General features: G+C 54.0%; 1 protein-coding gene and 1 long non-coding RNA gene across 52 annotated transcripts in view; one reads left to right on the top strand and one right to left on the bottom strand.

Moving 5' to 3' along the window:
* Positions 1 to 14,005, top strand: part of TBC1D16 (TBC1 domain family member 16) — a 99,793-nt gene that overhangs the window by 47,903 nt on the left and 37,885 nt on the right. Inside the window, exon 1 of one of the 51 annotated variants that reach the window (XM_077969198.1) lies at positions 9,145 to 10,428. The gene's annotated coding sequence lies outside the window, so the exon portion shown is untranslated. 51 annotated transcript variants of the gene reach the window in all.
* On the bottom strand, positions 8,725 to 13,150 carry LOC144336041 (uncharacterized). The gene is made up of 3 exons (XR_013407436.1): positions 12,934 to 13,150; positions 10,799 to 12,015; positions 8,725 to 9,982 (listed from the first exon to the last, which is right to left on the bottom strand). It is a non-coding gene; the product is annotated as an uncharacterized LOC144336041 (long non-coding RNA).

Below are 14,005 nucleotides of genomic sequence, written 5' to 3'. Positions count from 1 at the left end.
GAGACGGAGTCTAGCTCTGTCGCCCAGGCTGGAGTGCAGTGGCCGGATCTCAGCTCACTGCAAGCTCCGCCTCCCGGGTTCACGCCATTCTCCTGCCTCAGCCTCCCTAGTAGCTGGGACTACAGGCGCCCGCCACATCGCCCGGCTAGTTTTTTGTATTTTTTATTAGAGACGGGGTTTCACCGTGTTAGCCAGGATGGTCTCGATCTCCTGACCTCGTGATCCGCAAAAGAAATGCTTATTCCCCACTCCCACCCAGACCAAGATGCTCTGGAACAATTTTCTCCAGTGGTTGAGTTTGGGATCAGGGCCTAGAGAGACCATCCAGTCTCCTGCCCCTGGTGGGCGTCCAGTTCTGCCTTGGGCGGTGACACTAGGCACAGCCCCGTGGCCCATCCTGGCCCTGATCTTTTGTGGCTCTCAAGGGAAGTTCTTTGGCCCCACCTCAAAATTCACAGGGTCCCTCTGTGGAAACAAAACGTATGCCAGATGGATTTGCTACAAGGCCGTCCCGGGAAGGGAGCCGAGTAAACAGCAGCAGAGACTGGAGGGTGCAAGGGGACAGCTGACCGCAGTCCAGCTCCTCCCGTGCGTCACCCTCTCCCACCAGCCCGGCCTCGGGCTTCTCGTTCACCCACACCTTCCCGAGAACTTGAGCGGAGGTGTCATCTCCCGCTGCGGGCTGAGGCTCTGAGGAGGGCTGGGCGCATAGAAGCTTCCTTGGAATGGAAAACCCAACTAGGATATTGGTTTCCGAGAGGAAGCCCATTCACCCACCGTGGTGGCTCTGCCCTTTAATAAGAGGCAAAGAACTCGGGCGCCGCGGGTACTGGTCACTCTGTCGGGGCAGACGTACCCCTTGCCATTCATCCTTCAAAGGCCAGGCTTCGGCAGGGGGTGGCTTGTGTGGTCTCTCTTTGGCCTTTTCTGATGGAAGGTCCAGGGGTAGGGAGTCCTCATGTGGTTGCTCTGCAGGGAGGGGGCCTCCGAAAATATCCTGCGGCCTCTTACCCACCACGGCAGCACTGACGATGCTGCACTGGGGAATCCACTCTTGAACTCTGCTTTGAAGCGCTGCACATTTGCGTCCGCTTGGACTTCTGTCTGTGAGGTGCTCAGAGGTCACCTTGCGTTTATGAAGTGAACGTGGCCTTGGGATGTAGACCTTGGGCCCCAAGTCCGAGACCAGTGAATAAAGTGAGAGATGGCTTTGCCCCAAGTGGGTGAGGTGGCCCCGGCACCCACGCTCGCCGCCTCCTGCCTCCCGTACGTTGGGACCACGAGGAAATTGGCGCTGCAGTGATTCATGCAGCTGCTAATCAAAAGCTTTTATTTCCTGATTATCTCTCCGTTTGAGGGATGGCAGATGCCAGTGCCGTCAAAATATAAACAGATTCTAGTCGGCACCTTTCAAAGCAGAAACCAGCCGTTCTGAAGAGCAGAGGACCGTGCCCCTTCTGCCGCCTGGCGGAAGAGTTTCGTTGGGAAAAATGGTTTTTCATAACCTTTCTGCTTTCTTATTTAAATTAAGCTTCGCCAGGAGAGTTTGGTAGTAGTAGAGGGCTCCTAATTTGGTCCCCTTTGACCTCCGCAGCCTTGATTGACAGTTTGTTGTGGGGATTGAAGTTGTGGCTGCGAGGTGGGAGCCAGCAGAACAAATACCCTAGGACAGCTGGGCATCCCTGAGGACCCAGCCGAGCGGGGGGCGTGCGCAATTAGAGAGGTCTTCACACAGAAAGTTAATTAGCTACTAAATGGCATTTAGCACAGTTTATGGGAAATGCATGTTTGAAAAGCAAATGGAGATCAATGTGGAATGGCTGCCACCGGACAGGGACCCTTGGACCCAGCGCCAGTCTGAGGGCCTGGGGGGCCACCCCCTCCAAGTGTGCCAGGCTGGTGCCTGCTGAGACTGAGCTGGGAGATGCTCCTCGAGGATCTGCCTGGCCTTGGAGGGGCAATCCTGCTTCGCACCCACGGCTGAGCTTCCCTGTCCATAAAAAGGGAGTAAACACGTCTTCAGTTTTGGGGAACTGTGTTGGCCGTAGGCTGGGTAGTGACTCCCTTCCCCACCAAATTCATGGCCACCCGGAACCTCAGAATGTGACCTTATTTGGAAATAGGGTCTTTGCTGATGGGATCAAGGGAAGGATCCAGATGAGGTCGTCCCGGATTAGGGTGGTCCTAAATCCAACGGATGTCTTTAAAAGACACAGATGGACACACAGACACAGGAGGGGCAGGGAGAAGGAGGCAGAGATGGGGGCGATACCGCTGCAGGCTTGGGGGCTTCCAGGATCCAGGACGAGCACCTCCAGCTGGAAGAGGCAGGAAGGACCCTCCCCTGGAGCCTTCGGAGGGGGCACAGCCCGACTAGCACCTTGACTTCAGACTTGTGGTCTCCAGAACTGCCAGACAATTTCTGTTGTTTTCAGGCTTCTGATCTGTGGTCCTTCATTATAGCAGCCCTGGGAAATGCCCTGTCACCACCAAAATGCAGCCCCCGAAACGCAGTCCCTAGCTCCATCGCAGGGCCGTGTCCGAGGCTGGAGGATGGCGGGGCGGGGCGGGGCGGGGTGAGCCAGAGGGAGGCCTTAGGACCTGCTTTCCGTTTCTGTTATGACCTGAGGTCCGACTTCAGTGTGGTCTTTTCACCTACTTGTCTTAGTTCCCCGTTGGTCCTGTGGATGGATTGCTTGGTGTTAATTTTGTTTTGGGGAGGGTGAGTTTTGCTCTTAAAAAAAATTCTTTTTTTGCCTTTACTGTTTTCCATGTTTCGGAGGGCTTTTGTTTTTTTCTTCTCTTCTCTTTTCTCTTCTCTTCTCTTCTCTTTTCTTTTTTTCCTCCCTCCCTCCCTTCCTTCCTTCATTGTAGAAGTAGCACCTGCTCCTAAGGAAATTCTGGGAGAGAGGGAAAAGACAAAAGAAGGGCGTGAAGCCCCGCCACATGCTCCCTGCTGCCCAGCTTACCATCGTTAACTTTTTGGTGTATTTCCTTCAGCCTTGTGTTTATTTTTACTTTTTACTTTTGCTTCCGATGCCTAAGTTATTTTACAGAGTTGTAGACAGGCAGGCTATATATAAAATGTACTTTCTTGGTTTAAATTTTTTTTATTTTTTATTTTAGGCCAGGCACAGTGGTTCATACCTGTAATCCCAGTGCTTCGGGAGACTGAGGTGGGAGGATCACTTGAGGCCTGGGCAACATCGTGAGACCCCGTCTCTACAAAAAATAATTGAAAAATTAGCTGGGCATGCTAGCAGATGCCTGTGATCCCAGCTACCCGGAAGGCTGAGGCGGGAGGATGGGCTTGAGTCCAGGGGTTCAAGGCCAGCCTGGGCAACAAGTGAGACCCCCTGCCGTCGCTATAAAAAATACAAAAAAATAGCCAGGTGCCTGCCTGTAGTCCCAGCTGCTCGGGAGGCTGAGGAGGAGGGATCGCATAAGCGCAGGAGGTCAAGGCTGCAGTGAGCCGAGATCACACCCCTGCACTCCAGCGTGGGTGACAGAGTGAGACCCTGTCTCTAAATAAATTTTAAAAAAAAATTTAAGGTTGTCGTATTTGATACGTGCAGAAGAATATTTGTAGCATGTTAACCATGAAACACAATCACAAAATGAATCCCGTGACCTGGCGCCCCCCGTGTCTGAACTAGAGCTTCCCAGGAGGCCAATACTCCACTCCTTCCTCCCCAGTCTGGTCGTTCCGTGCCTCAGTCTGCAGGAGGAACCACCTTCCGGAATGCCGCGGGTGGTACTTCCTTGCTCTCCGAAAGCAGGCTTTGCACGCATGTGCACTTCTCAACAACGCACGCTTCCGTCTGCCTTGCTCTGAGCCGTCAGCGGCTCAGCTCCGTGTGCCTGAGGTGCTGCAGGTACTCACTCCGGCGGGGGGGACACTGCCTCTATGGCTGTTCCCAGGTTGTCCACGCTCTTGTTGACGACTGTGTGGTTTCGTTTGGGTTTTTCTCTGTGAATGTCACCGTGACAGCTCTGGTGCACATCTTTGGTGCGGAGGAACAGGAGCCCCTCCTGAGCCCTACGATGCGCGCTCAACCTCCTGAGACACACTGACTGCATTTCCTGGGGTTGGGCCAGCCGACAGCTCCCGGGATTCCGTGGTCTGTCTTGCCATTCTCAATTCATGCCCTGCCGTAAACCCCTCCCGCACCGCTACGTCTTCTGAACGGCCACCAGGTTTCACACCTGCACAGCAGCCTGTTGGCGAGGGACGTAGCATTTCACTTGCCCATGCCCCTTCCATGGACGTGGAGCTGCTCCTGGCTTCCCGCTTGTCCTTGATGAACACGTCTGTGCTTGGAGCTCTGCACACAGGGGCTCAGGGTGGATGTGTGTGCACACGCACAGGGATTGCACACAAACATGGATGACACACGGGTTCATTGTTTATGTGTACACACACATGCATGCACAAAGAAGTTCAATGTCATATTATTTACTTTACAAAAAAAATGAAATGAGTAACATCCGAATTCTTGTCTACAGGGATTTTTTTTTTTTTTCTTTTGAGATGGAGTCTTGCTCTGTCGCCCAGGCTGGAGTGCAGTGACGTGATCTTGGCTCACTGCAACCTCCGCCCCCAGGGTTCAAGTGATTCTCTTGCCTCAGCCTCCCGAGTAGCTGGGATTACAGGCGCTGGCCACTATACCCAGCTAATTTTTGTATATATATTGTTTTTATTAGACAAGGATTTTCACCATGTTGGCCAGGCTTGTCTCGAGGTCCTGACCTCAGGTGACTCACCTGCCTTGGCCTCCCAAAGTGCTGGGATTACAGGCGTGAGCCACCGTGCCTGGCCTCAGGGACTGTTTAAAGAGATGCACGGTACCTGTACACACGTGCACACACAGGTTCAGTGTATTGTGTGCAGACATGAACACAAAGAAGTTCAATGTGATATTACTGACTTTACAGAAAAATGAGGCAGGGCGCAGTGGCTCAGGTCTGTAATCCCAGCACTTTGTCAGGCTGAGGCTGGTGGATCACGAGGTCAGGAATTCAAGACCAGCCTGGCCAACGTGGTGAAACCCTCTCTCTACCAAAAATCCAAAATTAGCTGGGCCTCATGGTGGGTGCATGTAATCCCGGCTACTCGGGAGGCTGAGGCAGGAGAATTGCTTGAATCCGGGAGGCAGAGGTTGTGGTGAGCCGAGATCGCGCCATTGCACTCCAGCCTGGGCGACAGAGCTAGACTCTGTCTCAAAAAAAGAAAAAAAACACAGAAATATGAGAATGGAAACAGCCCAAGTCTTTATCTGTAAGGAATGTTTAAAGAAAACGTGAAAGTGGCCCTCAAAAAGAGGTGCAGCTTCTCCCTGCAAACCAATAGGCCCTGGATACACTAACTGAAAAAATCCAGGCGTAACACAGTGTCGACAACACGATCTCACTTTTGCTTTAATACATGTGCATGTGTGTGTGCGTGTGTGTGCATTGTGCACGCGTGTGTGCATGTGTGTGTGTGCATATGCACACAGGGAAGCCCAGGAGGGCCGCGCCCTGCTGTTCCCTGGAGCGCCCTTGGAGGAGTGGGATTGAGGTTGAGCCGAGGCTGCCGCTGCAGGGACGGATGTGGGTCTGCTTTGTGCCTGTGGCGGGTTCAGCGTTTGTGCAGTGAGCACGTTCTTGCTGGGATTACAGAAGAGCTGAGGGAGCCGCTCCGGGGGTGGTGCGTCCCTTGCCCTCCCAGTTCTGGAGGTTTGGCCTCCCCGCTTTGGAAAATGAAGTGTTGCTGGAGGATGGCTGAAAAATCATGTGCATGCGCATTTCTTTATCACCGACGATCTTGAATATATCTGCATGCTTGTTCACCTGGTGTCTTCTTTTGTGAAGTGTGTGCCAAAAAAGGAAGGGGTTAAACTCGTCGGGGGCACCCAGAGCCTCCCTGTCTTCATCCCTTCTCCCCGGCAAGCTCTGAGGAGGTATTAGAGGATTGCTGGAGGTGGAGGCCCGAGGCCTTCTCCCAGCAGGGCCCGGGCAGATGGAGGGTCTAAGACCATACTTGCTGCTGGGGAACAGCCATTTTGCTCTAAGAATTTTCTGCCGGCCAGGGCCCCGGTCCTGGTTTGCGTCAAATCCTCTGAGCCGGGCCAAGCAGTGCGTTGGTGCGGAAGATGCTGGCTCCCCTGAAACTAGGCCCAGGAGATGGAAAAAGCCGAGTGGAGATTAAGGAGGGAGCGAGGAAACGATGCCTAAACAAGTTCTGTCTTTCTGTCACTGCTGCCATAAGGGGCTAGATACAGAATTCAGCTTTACTGTATCAAGCCTGTGGATGGAATTGAAATGAATATAATGAGTAGCCAAGGTCCTGTCAAAGGATGTCGGTGATTGGTATCATGACTGTTTGCCCGTTGGGGTCGGGGTGCTGGGAGTACCCACCAGCTCCCTCAGGGCCTCCTGGGGCCCAGGTCACACCACAGCCCCTAGCCATGGTCCCAGCAGCCCCCGGTCAGCTCTGGGTCAACTCACAGGCTCCCCTTTCAGCCTGCAGGGACAGTAACAGGGACCAGGGCACAGATTTGGGCAGTCCCAGGTGTGCCACTGAGTCCGAGAAGATTTTTGGGAAGCACCAGTCAGGCCTGCGTGTCTCTGCTGTTGGGGTGCGCGGAGGCGTTTCGAGTGAACCCTGGGGGGCTGAAAGGCAGGACCAAGCTGTGTGGGATGTCACAAAGCCCAGCAGTTCGGAATCTAGAAGGTTCTGGCTTTCTGTTCCCCGTTCCTGCCACCTGCTGTGTCTCTTCGCCAATCCCTACCCTCTCTGTGCCGTGGTGTCTGGGTTAGGGAGAGGAACAGACTGGGCCTGGTGATCTTCAGGGTTCTCTGGGGCCTGTGGGTTCTGTGTCTTTTTCTGGACAAACGCCGGTTACGCCACCCCACAACGTAGCACCCCAGACTCCCACCGCGTGCTCCCCTGGGAACCTCTTCTTAGTGTCTCGTTCCTCCGGGAAGGAAGGAAATCTCCAGCCTATTAGGCGGAATTTGCTGGCCCTACATGGTGGTCAAGAAGCCCCCGCCTTGAAGCCAAGAGAGAAGGGGAATGTGGGCTGAAAGCCTGAAAAAGAGTTCATGAAATTTAATCAGATGCCTAAGGGGAACACCTAAATTTAGTCAAATTATTATTAGTATTCACTCCATTTTTAAATTGCCTAGGGGAACGTCACAGAAAAGTTGGGAAGCCACCAGCCTGGGTGGTGATTATTCTGTTTCTGCAGAGCAGTGGGATACGCTGGGAGGCACGGAGGCCCCGATGAACCTCACGGCCGCCCTCCATGGCACAGTGAGCTGCTCCTCCAGGTGTCAGGATGGGCTGCCCAGAGGGTCTGGGGAGGCACCGGTGCCCAGAGCCGTGTCGGGCAGGCCTGAGGGCTTCCTGTGTTTGGCCATAATGGATGTGTTTGGGACCTGGACCTTGGCCTCCTGCGCCCCAAGCTCTGGCCCACAGAGCCCACCACCTAGAAGCCAGAGCCCACCCATAGCAAGGCCCCGATCAGTGAAGACCCCTCCCCTCCTTGCTACTTGGTTATTCTCTGGCCTCAGCCTCCGCTCGGTTCTGTAGTCAGGGTGAGCTTTCGGTGGGTGTGAAGGGAGACCAGGGTCCTTTCCTGCTCCTAGTGAGACCCGTGGGATTCGGGGCCTGACAAGTTATATTCCTTTCTGGGCTGACGTTCCAGCCGTGTTTGCAGGAAACGGTGAAGGTCGACGTGTGCCTTTTTATGGCATCGAATAACCCAGACCTGCAACAGGAACCGTGAGCGTCTTTCTGTCCCCTAGAAGTGTTTAGATACTAATTGACCGTTCGGTCCTGCAGAGAAGACACAAGAACGTCTTCACGCCCAGGTGCATTTGCAGCTACGTGGTCCTCCCACCTCCCGGTTCTGGCCTCTCCCATCTCCCCTGGGTTTCCATGCAGTGTCGCAGCTTCACCTCGAGAGGGCCACGTGATTGGCGGCACTGGGGATGCCCGAGCTCCCGATCCCTCTGCCGGGGTCCAGGGCGGCATGGGTGTGCCTCCCTGGAGCGTGTGTGCTCTGGGTGTGGGTGTGTGTCCGCAGAGTGGGTGTGCTCTGGGCATGCGTGTGCCTCCCCGGAGCGTGTGTGCTCTGGGTGTGGGTGTGTGTCCCCAGAGCGGGTGTGCTCTGGCCTTCCCTGCCCAGCTCCGGGCGTCGCCAGGTGGCCTCCGTGGGCCTGCCAGGGCCCAGCTCCTGCGGCTCCTTTCCCTAGGCTGTACAGAATCTCCCAGGTGTGATGCTGATCGACAGACTGAGAGCATGGAGCCCATGAGGGCACTTTGGTTTAGAATCATCTCATTTGGTTGCCCACATTAAGCGCCTATAAAATCTAGGGGCAAAAAAAATTAAACATTCTTTTTGGGTTCACACAAATCTCTTGGCTGTTTTCTTCCCAGTAACGTGTATTTCAAGGACGGAGTCGGGAGGGAATGAAAACAGAACAATTGGCTCTCAAAAGCCTGGTTCAGGAGCAGCTGGGAGTGGTCTCCAGACTGCTGGAGCTATTAATTATTTTGCTTTATTTATTAGATGTACCCAGCGTCCCTTTGCCTCCAAGCATATTTGCAAATGCCTTAAGGGAAAAAGAAAAACAAATGATTCCTGCCATCAGCGTCTCCAGCCCGTAATGAATAACACCGTGTAATCACGCTAAATGGAAAAAGCCCAGTATCGCGTCACGTGCACACCCTGAGTCTGAGTCATCACAGTCGTAAATGCACAGGACCCACGGAAGCTCAGAAACTCGTAACAGCCGTGAGATCTGTTCGGCGAACATTTTCTGAATTTCCCTGGGAAATCCACAAGGTCACTCCATGTGACTAAGAAAAAATTAAAACAGAAACAGCATCCAAAGGCCTGGTGCATTCTCTCCTCCTACCTGCCGCGGATTCTTGCCAGCCTGTCACAGCCCCCACCCCGCCCCCACGCTGGCAAAGGAACAGAAGAGAGGCCCGGCCTGGTTATCTTTTCCTAAACTGTGCTGGTAATCAACCTGAAGGATGTGCCTGCCCCCTTCCTCCCAGTGATTTACACCTTCCCTAATTAGCCCTGAGCGCGCTCACGTGGTGTGGCAGATCGGCAGAGTTAATCGCTGGAGCAGAGACCCTGCCTTCCCAGTTCCCAGCAGCTCTGGCTCTGGAGTGCGCCTCCCGCGCCGCGAGGAGCTGCGATTCATCCCCCACCCCGCCTGGCCCTGCATTTTCCGGCCTTGCTGCTCCCAGTCCCTCTGGCCGGAAAAGCCAGGCTGTCTCGGTGCATGCAGGATGTCGGCGCTCGAGAGCTCGGCCACGACTATGAGGCAGGTTCTAGGGTTGGGATGGCAGAATCCGGCCAGCTGTGCGCCCATCAATTAACATTGCCACTTATGTCAGAAATGGCAGCTGGAGCCTAATAGAGCCAGCTTCCCGTTGTCCCCCTCAGCATCCAGGCCTCTGTAAAGCTTAGGAGTCCCACCCTGGCAGCAGAAGGCACCGCAGTCGCCGAGGGCTTATTGCTCTGCCTCTTCGTCCTGGCAGTGGCATCGATCGTCCTCCCGTGCACAGCCGGCTGGGCTCTGCAAACAGACCCCAGAGCTGGGCCTGGCGGCCTCTGTGGTCAGCGGGAAGCTGGCAGAGTCCAGCCTCGCGGCTGGATGGATCCAGTACCGCCGTGTGCACATGTGTGTGTGATGCTAATTATGCCAGACGTGCTTCAGTTTTGCTGGGAACAGTTAGCTTACTGCGCATTTCAGAAACTGCCAGGATTTTAGAGCCTAATGGGGTTCCTAGAGATCGTAGTGTCCAGCCGACTCATCGCCGTCTCACAGGTGGGGGAAGGAAGGTGCAGAGAGAGACAGCTACTCCTCCGTCATCCCCGTCCTCCTGTGTGCCAGGCCCTGTGGGGCGAGGGTTGCAGAGATGGCTGAGACATCGCCCTTGTCTGGGAGACCAAGACACAGCAGTGGGTTGCAGATGCTGGGAAGGGGCCAGGTGGAGGGATGAGGCGTCGGGGAAGGTGGTCTCCACCTTGTTGGAGTCAGAGACCAGAGGTGGAGGCTGCTGCTGCACACGGACCCCTTCCCATCCCATCCCCTCCTCAGCCTTGTAATCTGTGTGACCTGCACGTCCCTGTGCACCGGGCCGTCTCTGGGATGGGGCGGGGCTCCATGCCTCTTCCCTTCACTTACTGAGGGTGGTAGAGGCCGTGGGGCTTCAGGAAAGCTTTGGACGTGGGGCTGGGGCTCGCCTTGTTGGAGAAGGCATGAAATGACCTGGCAAAGTAGGATATTCTGGCGGACGGATCGCTGAAAATGAATTCATGGGCAGCAGAGATGCTTGGGTTGAATGCTGGATTTTATTCCTCCGTTCCTCCTGCAGGGGGTCCTGACACTTTTAAGTCACCAGAGCGGCTCAGCAGGCAGGTAGAAACTGCCCCATCCCGTGTTCCCTGTCACCTTCTACAGGGCAGGCCTCACCTGGGCTGTGTGAAGCAGGAGAGGTTGCGATGGGAGAGGCTGGGATGGAGCAGCGGCCTCCGCCTCTGGGCTCGGATTCCGTAGAGAGAAGCCCTTCGGAGTCTGTTCCAGATGAATGGAAAGGCACTGTCAACGGAAGAGGCTTCAGAAAAATCTCAAACTTGCTGCTCCCTTTGGTTCCCTGCCTCGGGGGACTTAAACCCTCCAGATAATGACCTGGAGAAGACCCCAGGGCCCAGGGTATCAGGGTCCGTTCGCATCCAGCGTCCCTGCTGAGTCAGGAGCTGTGGGGGTCTTGCTCTTTGGATCTCTGGACATTCACCAGAATCCCCTAAGCTGGTCTTTGCACGGTGTGTTTCCCTCACCCTCTTGGGCTTGTCTTTGTTGGGAAGGATGTGGGCACACCACAGATGTGACCAACGCAGTCATTCGTGTTTCAGACGTGTAAACACACACGTGCACACACGCTGCTGTGTGCCTTCCTGAATCCTCTTCTCTCTAGAACTCTTCTTCCCAAATGTTCAGTGGGCTTCTTGTCTGTCGGCCAACATTTGAAAGCCCTGCGTGAGAAAATGCCTTATGGTTAAAATGTAACAGAGGCTAAAGAGCGGTTTTCTCTTGCTGCAAGAGAGATAGCTTGGGACAGTGCAGGGGCCGGTGTGAGCAGTGAGCTCTCTGAGCCTCAGTCTCCGCATCAACATGTAGGGTATCAACAGAGGAGCAGGGCTATTGCATAAGCCTTTAGAGTAAGCACTGCCCAGTGTAGGTTGGTTCTTATTTGATTCCATCTGGCTTCCAGGTTTGCCTGGACAAGAGTTAGTAAGGCTGAGGTCACAGGTTGACCTGGATGTGCACCTGTTCTGCCTGGCCGGGACAAGACAGAACTTGGAAATGGCCGAGTCTGACACTGCTGCTTGGCGTCCCCATGCCCTGACTGGCTCTGTTGCCTGGGAAGCTACAGAAGCTGTGAGGGTGTAGGAAGGTCTGTACTCATGTCACGGCCTGGAGAGCTGCCTGCCGGAGCTGCTGCCGCCATCCTGAAGCCCAGAGCTCTGGCCAGTCTCTGCACAGACCCTGTCCGTTCCAAAGTGGGGCTCACGCTCTGCAGGTGTAGGCGGACGCAGGCGTTGCCCGAAATCGTATTGTATGAAGGGCTGCAGGGAGAGTTAGTGGGCAGCGAGCGACAGGTTTGGGCTGGCTGGGGGTCCCGAAGCTGTGCACGGTTTGTTGCAGACTGGAGGAAAAATGATATTTGTCTTTTCGCTTCAGGGTGGACCTGTTGTGGGTGCTGGCTCTCTTCATGCACGACCCCCCCCAGTCCCCAACCCTCTGTCACTCGTTGATCCTTTGAAATCAGGAGTTGGGGCTCCAGAGGGCATTGCGGTTGCTCCCGGTCCCATTCTTTTGAGCAAGCTTTTTGTGTAACTGATCAAGGAATCTTCACAGGGGCTTAAAGAACACCTGGCTGGCTCTGAGCAGCCTTTTAAGTAGGCCACGGAGGAGGCAAGGGTTCCCAGGAAACCTCACAGCCAGCTGGGGCGAAGGGTGTGAATAGGACTTGGCAGAAATTCCAGTCGGCCAGAGCTGAGGCTGCACAAAGCCGGGCGTTCCAGTCCAGGTAGATTACAGGAGATCGGGTTTGTTTTGCTCTTCCTTGAACCCCAAAGACTAGCTTTCCTGACATGGAGTTCACCAAATGCGAAGGGAAAAAGTAAACAAAAGGACACAGAACCCGCCGTGTCCCAAAATCCAATGCCCTGCTGGAGGGTGAGGAGGGACGCAGCCCGGCGGATTGTTCCAGGTGTTTGTGGCCTTGCAAGTCGCTCCCACTGGCAGTGGGGACGGCCCGGCCAGCAGAGGGCTTCTTCCTCGGGCCTTCCCACCTGTAGAGGGCGCAGTGGCTGCAGGGGTGGCCCCAACCCCAGGTCAAAGGCAAGAACTGAAACCAAATCAGGAATCGGACAAGGAGTTAGCGACAAAGCCACTCTCAAAGCAAGGCGCCCAGGCTTCTCCCTCTTGCAACGTTTCCGAACCTATTCCACAAACTCCTCAGCATCATAAGATAAACCAGAGTGTGAACCGAGCCGCCTGCCAGCCCCACCTGTGGGTTGGTGCAGCCCTTGCTGGGTCCCCAGGGTTAGCCAGCCCTACCGTGTGGGTGCCATGCCTGAGAAGAGCCTGGGAGAGCCAGGGAAGATAAGGGAATGTGCTTTAGGGTGGAGGAAGCCAAGAAACTCTATGGTATTCACCTGTTTTTTGTTTTTTAGTTGCAATAAAATACATATAGTCCCCCCTCACTGCAGCTTTGCTTTTTGCAGTTTCAGTTATCCTCGGCCAACCATGATCCAAAAGCATTAAATGGGACTGGGCACAGTGGCTCACACCTGTAATCCCAGCACTTGGGGAGGCCAAGGTGGGCGGATCACCTGAGGTCAGGAGTTCGAGACCAGCCTGGGCAACATGGTGAAACCCCATCTTTACTAAAAATACAAAAATTAGCCAGGCATGGTGGGGCACGTCTATAGTCCCAACTACTTGGGAGGCTGAGGCAAGGAGAATCGCTTGAACCTGGGAGGCAGAAGTTGCAGTGAACCGAGATTGCACCGCCACACTCCAGCCTGGGCAACAGAATGAGACTCCATCTCAAAAAAAAAAAAAAAAAAAAAATTGGAAGATTCCAGAAATAAACAATTCATGAGCTTTAAATTGCATGCCATTCTGGTAGAGTGATGAAGGCTCCTACCCTCCCCCTCCATCCCGACGGCTGTCTGGGTGATCAGATCGGCTGTCCCAGGATCTCAGTGCTTGTGTTCAAGTCACCTTTATTTGACTGAATAATGGCCCCACAGCACAAGAGCAGTGATGCTGACAATTTGGATGTGCCAAAGAGAAGCCGTAAAGCACTTCCTTTTAGCGAGAAGGCGGAAGTTCTCAACGGAATAAGGAAAGAACAGAATTCTGTGCTGAGGTTGCTAAGACCTATGGTAAGAATGAACTTTTATTACAGTGTATTGTTTTTGGGGAGGGTTTTTTGTTTTGTTTTTGTTTGAGATAGCGTCTTGCTCTGTTGCCCAGGCTGGAGTGCGGTAGTGCGATCATGGCTCACTGCAGCCTCCCAAGTAGCTGGAATGATGGAGTGCACCACCATGCCTGGATAATTTTTTGTTTTAATTTTTTATAAAGATGGGGTCTCTCTGTGTTACCCAGGCTGGTTTTGAACTCCTGGGCTCAAGTGATCTACCCATCTCAGCTTCCCAAAGTGCTGGGATTACAGGCAGGAGCCACCGCGCCCGGCCACTTATTTTATTATTATTGTTGTTCATCTCTTACTGTGCCTAGTTTGTAGATTAAGCTTTATCATAGGTGTATGTATAGGAAAAACATAGTATTTATAGGGTTTGGCACTATCCAAGGGTTCAGGCACCAACCAGGGTATTGGGTTGTACTCCTCTTGGATGAGGGGGTGCCACTATAACATAAAATTTACCATTTTAACCATTTTTGTTTTTTGTGATGAAGTCTT

Source organism: Macaca mulatta, chromosome 16, assembly GCF_049350105.2.
Source record: "Macaca mulatta isolate MMU2019108-1 chromosome 16, T2T-MMU8v2.0, whole genome shotgun sequence".
NCBI classification, from domain to species: domain Eukaryota; kingdom Metazoa; phylum Chordata; class Mammalia; order Primates; family Cercopithecidae; genus Macaca; species Macaca mulatta.
Note: the sequence above shows the minus strand (reverse complement) of the source record. Positions and strands in the feature narration are given on the sequence as shown.